The following is a 13,634-nucleotide window of genomic DNA, read 5'->3' on the forward strand; positions in this document are numbered from 1 at the left end:
AAAACCATTTGTGGAATAATTAAACTGAAGGAGATCCCAGACTCCATCTTGAGAAGTCTCTCATTAATGAGGCTCAGAAAAAGCCACTTGCCCAAAAACTGAGGCTCAGAAAAAGCCACTTACCCAAATTTCTTGCATCAAGGAGTCCTAACTCTTGGTCCAGAGCTCTTTCTTCCATACCAATCTGCCCCTTCAGGAGCCCCAGGAAACTGGGAAAACTGAGGCTCAGAAAAAGCCACTTGCCCAAATTTCTTGCATCAAGGAGTCCTAACTCTTGGTCCAGAGCTCTTTCTTCCATACCAATCTGCCCCTTCAGGAGCCCCAGGGGGGGTGGTGGTGTATGTTTTGGTAGGCATCTCAGTATAAACATGCCGTCCGGCATCCCTATTCACTAGCTTGGAGACCTTAGACCATTCCCCTCACCTCTCTGGACTTGCTTCCTCCTCAGCAGTGTGGGGATGACAGTAACACCCTGCTGATCAGGGGTCTACTGCAAAGACTGACAGAGACGATGTGTGTAAAGAGTCTTACAAGGTATGTGGAATATAAGAAGCACACAATAAGTCGTTAGTATGGCCTGTTTCAATTGGGTGTCTTATCAGTAAAACTGTCTTCTTGACATTTTCATTCAAATCCTTTGTTTTTACTTTATGTTTGATAAAACATAGTTCGTAGGTATGTAGAAGGCCAAAAACTTATACTTCCTTCTCTTGTTCTTTATGAAGGGAATGTAAGTTCCGCACAAGAGGCAGCCGTGGCTGGCATGTATCCTGCTATATCTGAAAGGCCTAGCACACGGTTGAAGTTCAATGAATATTTGATGAATGAGTAAATAATAGAAGATGTTCCAGATTCCAGGGCAGAAAGATCGAGGGGTGTGCTGCCCTGATCATAAAAGGGGCCAAAGGCCTGGCTCAATCTCCATGCTGAAGGGTGATCCCCATCCTCTCTCCCAGCTTCCTTTTCTCCCATATGAATATAACAAAGGTTGAAATATGCTCTCTACATGTCTTCCAGTCCTGACATTCTTTCCTTCCTCCTTCCCTCTCATTCCCTCCTTCCTCTTGTTCATTCATTGTTTACCAAACACCTATATGCCAGGCACTGTGCCAGTAAAGACTGTACATTGGAGACTTAAAAGGCATTTACCATCTGATAAGAGAGAAAGGCAATGCACAGGTTAATGATCATCACAGACAGTGGTAAGTGCGAAGGAAGAAGAGAACAGGGTTCTGTGTGTGGATATTTAGTTAAGGGTTGTATGGTCAGGGAAAGCCTCTTCACGCAGGTGACCCTGTCCTGAGATCAACAGGAAAGTTGGACAGAGTGTGATCCAGGCAAAGCCAACAGCCACTCTGGGTCTAGTGATCTAAGACCTCCCATCTCAGCTCTCCAGCCCCATGAAGTACTCAAGAGTGACATTCCTCACTCTTCCACAGCCTCAGGAGATTCAAGGGCCTTCTTGGGATCTGGTCACTTGTAAGACATTTGACTCCAAATGTCCAGGACGAAAGGGAAGACTCTTGTAAACAGCTTCCCAGACCTAGACACAGAGCCCTGGTGACCCAGGGTCGGAGACTCTTGCAGGTGCTTGCTCTGGGCACTGTCAAGCTCCCCACAGGAAGCTGCCTTTCCTTTCGGTTTCTAAGCACCCACCCCCCCTCCATAAACAGAAGAGGCCCTGGGCTCTGCCAAGAACTCCATGGTCTGTTCCAAGACTGCAGCTACTAGCCCTCATTGCTCAGGCAGATTCCAGCACAACTCCAAACTGTTTTCCAAATATACCAGAAAGGTCACTTCCTGTTTTCCTTTTCTTTTTCAAAAATTAAATATTTGCAGAGACCATACAAAAAGAAAGCAGACCCTTTTGCAAAAGACACAGGGCACGGAGTGAGACTTGGTCTCGTGGGAGAGGCCTCCTCAGGGGAGAATGTTCTTAAAGGCTTCTCTGAGGGAAGAACGGGCTGTGGAAACCTGATAGAAATACCAGGGCCTACTGAGCTGGCATTCCTCAACTTCAAAGGGAAGCGACTCTTCTGAACTCTGATGGACGGCCAGAAGAGGCACTGAGGCCAGCAGCAGGAAAGTCAAGGGCCCAAACAGAGCACATGCCAGAACCTGAGAAAGGGCAGGGCAGCAGATTCTTACCAGGTGCCTTGGGGGCACACCCAGATTGGCCCACCAGAGAGAAGTCTCCTGCCAGGGCAAGGCCTTACGGGAGGAGCCTCCAGGGAGGCTTCACTTGGAGGCAGTCAGACAGGGCCTTGGCCTCTGCACCCAGAGGGCCAGGTGGTGGAGACACAAGCTTTGGGAGTCCGCTCAGTAAGGAGGATAGGGCAGGGAGCTGAGTCACACAAAGTCCTCAGCGACCTCCTGGTTGCCAGTCCCTGCAGACATCCTTTTACTAGGATCACTGTCCTCCAGAGCCTCCCCTAACCTCTTGGGCCGTGTCGTAACCCCTTCCACACAGATGCCTCCTCTGTTAGGGACTTTTGTGTTACAGGCCAGGCTGCCTAGGACTGGGATCAGGACCAGACTTGGGTTCTCCTCTTTATTGGTCCCTGGAAGTTCTTAATCCTTTCCCTTAACAGTAAATTGAGGACTTCCCACATAGCCTAAGGCATCTCTCCAGAGCTCCAGATTTGCCAATCTGTCTACTTCAATGTGTCAAGTCATAAGCCTGCTCCCTCTAGCCTTCTCCAGCTCAGTGAAGGCACCATCTCTCCAGACTGCTCAAGCTGGAAGCCTGAAGTCATCCTGGATTCCTCCTCATCCTCCACTCATATACATCAAAAATCACCAGGTCCTGTCATTTCCACTTGCAAAGCTCAGCTTGAATATGCCCTCCTTCCCCCTCCATGGTCTCCATCATGCCTCACCTGCACCCTTGGTGGAGCTTCCTCACTGGATCCTCGCTCTGCTCTTGCCCTTGCCCTTGGCCCAAGGTCTATATTCTACATGAGCAGCAGGGGTGAGGTCTGCAAATCAGACTTTGGATCATTCCCTTGCTTCATTCAACCTTGGAAGCGTTTCCATTCGACGTCTGGCAAAATCCAAACTCATCCCACCAGACTCTGAAGTCCTGCATTGACCTGGCCTTGCCTTCCTCTGTGATCTTTCTTCACATTCCCGCTATCTTGTGGTCCATTTACTCTTTAATTCCTCAAACCAACTAAGTTCTTCCTGACCTTAGGCCTTCACGAGACTGTTCTCTCTGCATGGAATATTCTCTGTTTCTCTGCTCCCCTTACAGCGCCTTGTACATGGATTCCTGGCCCTGCCTTTTCAGATTTTGTTGCTCTGGGACTCTGACCAGAGGGACCTACAGGGCACAGCAGCCTCCAGGGCTCATCGCTTCTGTAAGTCCTGGCTGAGCCACCTGTAGTCCTGTGTAGTGTGGTGGATGTGACAGGGGCTACAGAGTCATTGGCTTCTGCCCCTACAGCTGGGAGACTCACCTGACCACAGATTCCTCTTCTGGAAGATGGGGATTGCTGGGTGGGTATGACAACTGCCTCAAAAGGTGGTTGTGGGGAATAATTAGAGCCAGCATTTAAAGAGCCCTTACTACATGCCAGACTGTGCACTAAGCATCTTATAGGCATTATCTCATTAAATTTTATAGCAGCTCTATGAGGTGGAAAGTGTTCTTAGTCTTGTTCTACGGAAGTGAAAGCTGAAGTGCAGAGAAGTTAAGTAGCTTCCCCAGAGTGATATATCCACCGAGTGTGGGGTGGGACTGAGCCTGTGGTATTCGGCTAGAAGGCACAGAAATGAATCAGCATCTACCTGGAACTTAGTAAGGGTTTGCTAAATGCTGCTGTCCATTCCCTTTTCTCCTGTCTCCAACCTCAGAGTAAGGCACTTCTGAGGGAAGAGCAAGAAAGCAATGAAGTCCCAAGAAAATATTCTACACCGCTGGCTAAAACATATACCTACATGTACTTTTCCCCCACTTAAGCGAAGTTCTATTTAGAATTTTCAGCTGGAGGTAAAAATCTTCAGAATCTTTTTTGGTGATGTTAGGTTGATTCTCTGAATTCAGCCACCAAATCCTATTTTTTGTCATCTAGCTTCACAGCAATGGAAAAATAATTATTTGGGGTACAAATTTTGAAACTCGCATTCCCTCAGCAGCCACATCTCTCTCTAGGGCAGGGCGAGGGTTGGGCCTGGGGATTGAGACAGTGATACAAGCTCTTCAATCCATGAACATCTGTGCTTCTGTAGAGGTCTCTGGAAAGAGGCAGAAAGTCCCGCTGGATTACCACTTGGGGACCAGGCATACTGGGTCTCCCCAGGCCTTCTGCTGTTTACACTATCTGAGCTTGCTGATGGCTTGGCTAAAACAGTTCCCAGAGACTGGCAGTCCCCAGCATACTGTGGAGGGAGGGCAGGAAAGGAAAGTACTATCACTTCCATGCAGGCCAGCCAAAGGTCCAGAGGCTGACCTGAGCTCCAGCTCTGCTAAGTACCTCTGGGTAAGGTTCTTCTCCCCTCAGACCTTGGGTGTCTCAAATGTAGAATGAAGTGGGTAAGCTGGGGTCTTTGTGGTGGTTCTGACACATATCTATAAGTACTTTGATGCTCCTCCTATCAAGAGGGGGAATTTAATTTGAATCCTTTGAATGATGTGGCCTAACTAATGGATGCAACAGGAGTGATGCTGTGTGACCACCAAAATGGGGTAAGGGGAGGAGACACAGCCTCCCCCTGGCTCTCTCGGGACACTTTTGTCTTTGGAGCTTTGAGCTGCACATAAGGAATCCGAGGCTGCCACGGTCTGAGGAAGCTCAAACCAGCCCAAAGAAGTGTCCACATGGAGAAATCCTGCTAGGGCATGTGAAAAGATGCAGCCGGCAGCTGCTAGATGCACTGGCCCTTAGCTGTTCTTGCATGAGAGACCCAAGACACAAGTACTCAGCCAAGGTGTTCTCCAATTTCTGACCCACAGAAATCATGAGAGATATCAAATTATTACTGTTATTTCAAACCACTAAGTACCAGAGCTGTAGTGTTATTCAGCAATGGATAGCCAGAGTGGTCCCTAGCATGCTACTGTCAGCTCTGGGGTCCCTCTCCAGGTGTCTTTTTTTTTTTTTTTTAACATTTTATTTATTTATTTATTCATGAGAGACACACAGAGAGAAGCAGAGACACAGACAGAGGGAGAGGCAGGCTCCCTGTGGTGAACCTGATGCGGGACTCGATCCCTGAACCCTGGGATCATGACTTGAGCCGAAGGCAGATCTCAACCACTGAGCTGCCTATGTGCCCCCCCCTCCAGAAGTCTATAAAAAACATACGCTAAATCCACTGTGGAGGATAAAAAGCAGCAAGATATGATTTCTATAATATTAACGTATCCATCTGTTGGTTCAACAAAATTTTACTTGTTATTCAGTGTATACTAGGCTTGGGACCAGACACCATGAATGCAAGAACAGTACGACATCACTGCTCTTGAGGGGAGTTCATGGCCTAGTTGGGGAGATTGACTCACACCTTGATACTTATAAACAGTGTGGGGGGCACATAGCACAATTACCAGGATCGCTGGGAGATGGTTTCAAGCTGCACCCCTTGCCTGTCACAGGGATTCTAGTAGTGCCACATGGGGACACAGGGCATGGACTTCTGCTACTGCCAGGAGGGTGTCAGAGCCCACACAGGTGAGGGGACAGAACAGAGTTTAGGGATTATTTCTGTATACAAACCTTTAAAATTTTTCAGAATCTTTAAAGAACTTGGTAGTTAAGAACTGTAATGAAAAGATGTGTAAGGCAGAGTGGGGGGCTCAGGGGAAGCTCAGTCATTTATACACAGTCACTAATTTTAAGGAAGTTACTCGCCCTCCTTCCTTTATATCTATCCCTCACTGGGCACTGGGGATTTGGCTGTGAACAAAACAGACTCTCTGCTCTCATGAAGCTGACATTCTAGTGGAGCAACTCATACTAACGAGCAAACAGAATAAACAGCAGGTGGCAAAAGTACTAAGGAGAAAACCAAAGCAGGGCAAGAGGTATGGGATTTTTTTATAGAGTGGACAGGGAGCCTCTGATAGGTGGGACCCTGGTGCAGAGAGCCGAAGGCAGGGAGGGAAGCAGGCAAATACCTGGGGAAACTGTGCCAGGTGGAGGGAGGAGATGCAAGAGGTGGGGGCTTGCCTGGTGTGCAGAAAGATTGGCAGGAGGTCACAAAGCTGGAGTGCAGGAACCCTGAGGGTGGCTGACCCCTTCTGGGGTCCTGGAGGACAAAGGTGCCTCTAGATTGCGCTGTGATTTTGATTTTACTCTTTCACAGGCATTTCCAATTGGATGCTTTAATAGTTCCCTTGCATACCAATTTTCAGAGCTTTCTGGCTAGTGTGGGGTGAGGGAAGCTTTGGGTGAGTGAGGCCACCTCATCACGCAGGGCTCACAGAACACAGACACTGTATGCCTGAAGGTAGTGCCAGCAGGACTTGGAGCCTCTTGTCTTAAGCTGAAAGAGAAACAAAGTTCTCATTCTATTCTTTCTGCCTCTGTCTGGATAGAAGTCAGATCAGAATCCGCAAGACACAACATAGGTAAATACTAACTAAAATGGCCTCCCTTGGAACCTGGAAAAATAAGGCAGGGAATATGGATTCCCCTGTGTCCTCGGCCCACAATAGCAGTCTGCACAGATTCCCAGTCCCTGGATTCAGTATTGCAGCCCTCCACCCTCCACTTCCAGGAATGGAGTCTTCATGAGATGGCTGGCCCCCAGCCCAAGTGTCCTGTGTAACTCCTAGTGGCTCAGGACAGATACCCTTCAGCCAGAGCATCCTCTTCCCTGACCCAGCAGAAAAGATAAAAGCTCTCTATTTTTTCATGATGCAAGTGTTGATATATCTGTTCACTATCTGTCTTCCCAACTGGTTCCAAGAGGACAAGTACCCTGACTTTCCATGTTTGTCACTGTATCACCAGCACACAGCATAGCTCCTGATATATGGAAGAGGCTCAATAAATATAGTCATGTGAATGAATTGGTAAACAAAATAGAAACTTAAGAACATCTACACTGTCAAGCCAGTGATTGAAATACCAATCTGAGCCCTGGCTCCTGACCAAATAACAACGATAAGAATAAAATTAAAATGGCTCTTACATATGGGGTATATATACTGTGCATCAGGACACGGTAACAGGTGCTTTCCATATATCCTCTTAGTTCCTTCATGGTAGCCCTGTATAACTAGATCCCTTTTAAATATACTGGGATGAAAATAAATAAATAAATAAATATACTGGGATGTACTGGAGACTGCATTCTCACCCAGGACTGGTTGGCTCCTAGGCCTCAGGGAAGCAGAGGATGTGAGAGCCCCCACTCCCCCAGAATAGGTGAGGCTGCGGCAGTGGCAGGAGTGGGCTGCCAAGGAGAGGAAAGGGAGGGTCTCCTTTGTCTTCATGTACATTTGTGTCTACCTAGCCACCTGACCTGCTCAAGTTCTCTTCTAGCACTGAGAATCATAGAACGTTCCCTCATTCCTTCCGTCATTCATTCAATACTTACTAAGTGCATACTCTTCCCAGCAACGGTCCTGAAAGTACCTCAGAGGCACTGCATTATCTAACCCTCACAATGGAGAGACCAGGACTCACAGAGCCACCTAAGGCCCCCATCCGATTAGTCAGCAAATCGGGATTGAACCCATTCTTCCTCACTCCTAATTCAGTGCACATTCTTTGGGATGCTGCCTGCCAGTGATGGGGGCTTTGTCCTGATGTGGCTGAGAGCGCATCTGTCTCATCCCCATCACCGGACTGTTCTGTTATCAAACTCGCTGTCCCTCTGGCTTCTCTCTACATAAATGGCTGCCCCCACCTGGGTGAAACAAGGCACCCGCTCTAACAAGGGGCAGGAGGAGCCTTTCAGAGCCCAGATTTCCTGAGCACCTACCACGAGCCTGCTGCACAGTGCCTACTAAAGGTTTTCTCAAAGAAAGAATGAATAAACGAATGAGTCAGGAAAGAATACAATGGAGTCGCTACCATGAAAAAGCTGGAGAGAGCCATGCAGCTGGGTGTCCTCCGAGGGCCTGGCAGGATCCTGTGCATGCTGTCTCCTGAATTTCAAAGAGTGACAGGCATCTACATGAGCAGCCTTCACAATGACAACTATAGTAAGGCAAAGAGAGAAACCACACCAGGGATTCGGATGACAGAAAAAAAGATCCTGTGCTGAATTGCCTCTGATTCTGATGCCAGTGGGGAAGAGTGGCCCCATGAAGCCACTGTTTTACAGCTGCTCACCAAGAAGAGCCTACTTGACAGGGAATGTTGACAAGTGGAAATGACTCAGAAAAAACTTGTTTCTTGCCTACGTCAACCCCAAATTTGGGCATATCAAAGACACGCTTGTAGCTTCTCAGCCATTAAGCCATTTATAAAATACGTTGGAGTCAAATTTCATTTGTCTAATTATCCTTCAGGGAATGACTCACTCCAGATCACCAAGATTCCCACTGTTACTCTTGTAAGTATCAAAACCTCGTCTGGAGACAGAAAGTTGAATAGTGGCGTTGCCTAGGACTGGGGAGGGATGGGGGGTTGGGAAGGTGACGGGTAATGAAAATGTTCTAAAACTGATTATGGTGATAGACTAACAACTTCATAAATACACTGAAGGCCACTGACTTGTACACTTTAAATGAGTGAATTGTACAGTATATGAATTATATCTCAATAAAGCTATAAAAAAGCCCTTATCTGAATTATAACAGACAGAAATTTTTCTCATATAATGCATTAATGTGTTACCAACCTTTTCTAAATGATTGGAGATCATAGCTGTGTATCTGCTATAATACAGCAATGCTCTATTACAATATACAGGACAGTTTGATCTACACTAAATGGCCCCATATTTTTTCTTTTCTTTTTTTAAAGATTTTATTTATTCATGAGAGACACAGAGAGAGATGCAGAGACATAGACAGAGGGAAAAGCAGGCTCACTGAGAGGAGCCTGATGAGGGGCTTGATCCCAGGACCCCAGGATCATGACCTGAGCCAAAGGCAGAAGCTCAACCACTTAGCCACCCAGACGTCCAGACCATCTTTATTTTGTTTACTTTAGTTTTTCTGCCAACGCACTCTACTTTCATCATAAAGCTTGGTGGTTAAGCTCACGTGCATGGGTCATGTATCACTTACTGACTTACATGATCTCTGGTGAATTACTAGATCTCTCTGTGCCTCTGTTTCTCCATTTGTAAAACAGCAGTACTTACCTCACTGGAGGGTTGTGTGAGTTAAAGATGATGTGGATAAAGAATTTTTGCTGTTTCTGGCAATGGGAAGCCAGACTGAATTTCAGTCATCAACACTATTCTCACCACTGTTAGTACAGCTGCCCTAAAGGGACCCTTCTGAGCTATGGGCTAGAAACCAGAAAAAACACCTAGAGTATTCAATACCTGATGTGTTCAATAAGATGAAACAGGCACTGGGAGTATAATTTCAGGATTGGACTTTGGGACATCCCATTGGAAGGCTTTCAGCTTCAGTGACACTAGGTAATTTGTCCCAGTTCACCCTTAAACAGAAATACCAGAGACCTGGTAAGGTTTCTCAAGATCCTGGCATCTGGGCAGCCCGGGTGGCTCAGTGGTTTAGCACCACCTTCAGCCCAGGGCGTGATCCTGGAGACCCGGGATGAAGTCCTATGTCGGGCTCCCTGCGTGGAGCCTGCTTCTCCCTCTGCCTGTGTCTCTGCTTCTCTCTCTCTCTCTCTTTCTCTCTCTGTCTCTCATTAATAAATAAAATCTTAAAAAAAAAAAAAAAGATCCTGGCATCTGGGAGGCTAGTGCCCAGGGGGATACAGCAGGCTTTCTCTAGACTAATGGTTTCTAAAATTCAGAGGTCACAGATCCCTTTGAGAATCTGAGCAAAGCTATGGACATTTGGCCCAGAAAAGTATATTTGTAAATACTGTACCCATGAGTACAGAGGAATCCTGAATCCCAGAAACTAACCATAAACCCCTGGTTGAAAATTGTAGCTCTAGGGGAGCTTGGGTGGCTCAGTGGTTGAGCATCTGCCTTCAGCTCAGATCACAGGGTCCTGGGATCAAATCCTCATCGGGGTCCCCAGTCTCTGCCTCTTTCTATGTCTCTCATGAATAAATGAAATCTTTAAAAACAAAAAACAAAACTGCAACTCCAGACTTCCTATAACCCTGGCATCCTCAAGATTCTGTGGCTGTGAGCCCCAGTACTCCCACAGCAACTGCAACAGAGACCTTCTAGAGGCATGCCCTCCCGAACTGGCCTTAGCCAGATAAACAGTCCTGGGAGCTGATTGCTGCATCTTAGTCACTGCAAATAACTGCATCCAGGGGATTCCCAGGGACAGTCAGTAAGAACAGGACAAAAGCCTTGCTGATAAACAGCTGGGGAGCCCCAGCCCTAGGGCAGCTGCCAGATAGACTACACTTTCACTCTGCCACCAACAAAAAGGAATCTTAGGAGCTAGAGGCAGGCTAGACCAAGAGAAGGAATTCAAAGGAGGTGGAAATCCCCCAAGCTCCTGGGACTACTAGGTCTTGGACAGAGAAATAAAGGCTGGAGATTCTGCTCTAACTGCAGGGAGACACAGCTGAAAGATGGTGGGCAGGTTGTGGGGAAGGGAGGGGACTGAAAAATGGATCAGAGGCTGTTAAAAATGATTAACTGATGCCAGAAATGCTTCAATGTGAACACAGGCCCAGAGTAGCCATACTTCCAAGCAGGCCATTCGTATTTCATGAACTACAATTCTCTTCCGACTAGAAGGGACCTGCACCAGCTCTCTGCATCAAACTAGTGGGCTGTGCTTGTTTCTCCAGGCTGGGTTTTTCTTGCTTTTGCTCCTCTATCACAGTATTAAAATTCCCATAATGTGCCCTAGACTTTATGAAAATAGCTTTGCAACAATTGGTGGACAGGAAAGTTGGCATCATGCCCAAATCTGCTAATAACTCCTGTGTATGATTCCATCAGCATAAGTAGATGGCTAGAGAAACTCATTCTCTTTGGAGCCACTAGAAGCAAACTGTTTTTCTGATGCTATTTAAAAAATGGTCTGTAAACTGCAGTGTGTTATTGTAGAACTTCCGTAAAGGGCCATCCTGCTTTTTTCTTCATGGGACCAAAATTCCTTTCTAATTTCACTTGGAATCTATTTGTTCAAATAGAAATAAAGGTATTTAGACAAACATTTGGGATACTACAGTACAGTGGTATGAGCACTGTGACTACCCACCTGGTTTAGTTTCTTTTTCCTACTTGCATCTCTTCAGATTTTCCACTGTTGACTAATCAGTGTGGAAATTCTAAGGGACCAGAAGAAAAACAAAAATTAGAGCCAGACACACTCTATGGCTGTAAACTAAAACAATCTTTTGGGAAGACAAGTTAAGCTACTACTAGTTAACATCTAGTAACATGTTAAAAGTACACATCCTTTGGGTCAAATATCTAGGAGTTTATGCTATAGGTATGATCCCACAAGTAAAAGGATGCTCAGTAACATATACTGTGTAACAGCAAAGAAAATAGGAAACAAGTTAAATGTTAAGAGGAAGAATTAAGTTACAGTGTATTAATACAGCAAGAAAGTAGGCGGCCATTACAACGAATGAGACAGATTTCGTTGTACTGACAAGGAAAAATGTACATGCTCTGTTAAAAAAGTACTACAAACTGTATATGTCATCATATTTAATAAAAATTATGAACACAATTGTTTATGCTTAGAAAACTACAACATTTGTATACATACACAGTTTTTTATATCTACACAGCAGCAAACCATAAACAGTCTCTCTGGGACTCAGGAACTATGGGAAAAGGAGTGAAAGACTTTTACTTTTTCCATGAATAATTTTTGTTTTGGTTAAAAACTTTGTAAGAGGCACACATAACTTTCACAATCATTATACATGCTGCCTATCTAGAATTCTAAAAAATCAAGAGTGAGTGCAAAAGACATTTTCAGACAAAAACTGAGCAAGTTTGCCCTTCAGACTCCAAGAATGTTCTCCAACAGAAGGGAAACCAAACACAGAAAGTGAGATTTTTGGAATCAACAGTGAGCAAAGTTAGTATACAGCGTGTTGGTAAATCTAAAACACTGAGTAAAATAAAGCTAAGTGGGGACATAAACACAAATTTGATGATAACATATTTGACAATAAGAGCATCAAGGATGGAAGAGAGATCAGAACAAAAACTTCAGGACAAACAGAAATACTGTTTAATTGAGACAATATATCCATGATGCATATTAAAAACTTTTAAGGTCAAATGACAAAACATAGAAATAGAACATTTAAGTTTCAAAGCAGTTAGCATGTTCCTGGGTAGAGAGGTCTAATTATCCAAAAACATTAATCATCTCTAAATTACTACTTAGTTTTAATTAAACTTTAATAAGAATATAAAGTTTTTTGGGGGTTTTAAAGTAAAATTACTTTAAAGTTCATATGGAATAATAAATTCCCCAAAATTTAGCCAAGAAATAAGAAAGGAAATTATTTTTTAAATGTAAACAGAGGATCTGTCTTAAGAGATAATAAAAATTTACTTTATAAAGACTGAAGAAAAAGATATGGTTGTAACGCAGGGATACACAAATAGGTCTGTGGACTAAAGCAGCAAGTTCAGAAATGGATACAAGAAAGGAACTTATTTATCACAAAGATGGAATTTCAATGCAAAACAGAAAAGAAGGCTTATTTAAGAAATAGTGCTGACATATCTTGAACAAAGCTTCATCACTACCTCTTTGCTACGTTAAACATAATTCCAAAGGGATTAAAGGTTCAGGATTAAATAATTAAAACCATAAAAGAATTGGAAGAACGTTTAGGAAAAATATTTATATAACTCTGAGGTGGGGAAATTATTACTAAACAAGGCAAAAAAATCCAGACACTGTGAAGAAAAAAATAGAAAAAGTTTCGTAAACAAATAATAGATTAGAAAAAATATTTGCAATACATATAGAATCCTTAATACATAAATATAAAAAGAGCTCCTGTAACTTGAGAAAAAAGTAAACAATTCCTAAGAAAAAAAGGTGAAGGAAATGTACAGAAGAGGAAAATAAAATGGCCAACTAACATGAAACAATGTTCAATCTCACTAATAGTAAAGAAAATACAAGGCAGGACACCATTTTCTGACATCAGCTTGGTCACAGAAAAAAACAGTACAGATAGAGGAAGGGATGGAGGGAGGAGGGGAAGGGGGAGCGGGGACAGAAGGTAGGAGGGAAAAAAGGAAAGAATATCTAATATTGGCAAAGATGAAAAAAATAATAATATTGGCAAGGATGTAGGGAAATGGAAGTACTCCTATTTCTGGGAAGGATGTAATTTACTAAACTTTATAAAAAGTTGGATGATACTCTATTAAAATGTCAAATACATATACAACATGTACATTATTATTAAAGTACGATACTGTTTTTGAAAATGTAACCTATAGAGATAAAAGCGCCAGTATAGTCAATGGTATTATAATAGTGTTGTATGGTGACAGATGGCGGCTATGGCTATAGTGACACAGCATCACCTATGACTTGTCTAATCACTATGTCACACATCTGAAACTAATGT

The 13,634-nt window shown here is 44.3% G+C and overlaps 1 protein-coding gene across 9 annotated transcripts in view; it reads right to left on the reverse strand.

Moving 5' to 3' along the window:
* PKIG (cAMP-dependent protein kinase inhibitor gamma) overlaps positions 1–13,634 on the reverse strand; it is a 101,811-nt gene that overhangs the window by 12,859 nt on the left and 75,318 nt on the right. For 5 of the 9 annotated variants that reach the window (XM_072735769.1, XM_072735774.1, XM_072735767.1 and 2 more), the window contains one exon: positions 11,276–11,345. The exons of 1 other annotated variant lie outside the window; for it this stretch is intronic. The gene's annotated coding sequence lies outside the window, so the exon portion shown is untranslated. Of the gene's footprint in view, positions 1–11,275; positions 11,346–11,794; positions 11,853–13,634 lie in introns of all 9 variants that reach the window. 3 more of the 9 variants (XM_072735772.1, XM_072735771.1, XM_072735768.1) reach the window with 1 other exon arrangement.

The sequence above is a fragment of the Vulpes vulpes genome, chromosome 14, assembly GCF_048418805.1.
Source record: "Vulpes vulpes isolate BD-2025 chromosome 14, VulVul3, whole genome shotgun sequence".
Classification (NCBI taxonomy): Eukaryota; Metazoa; Chordata; class Mammalia; order Carnivora; family Canidae; genus Vulpes; species Vulpes vulpes.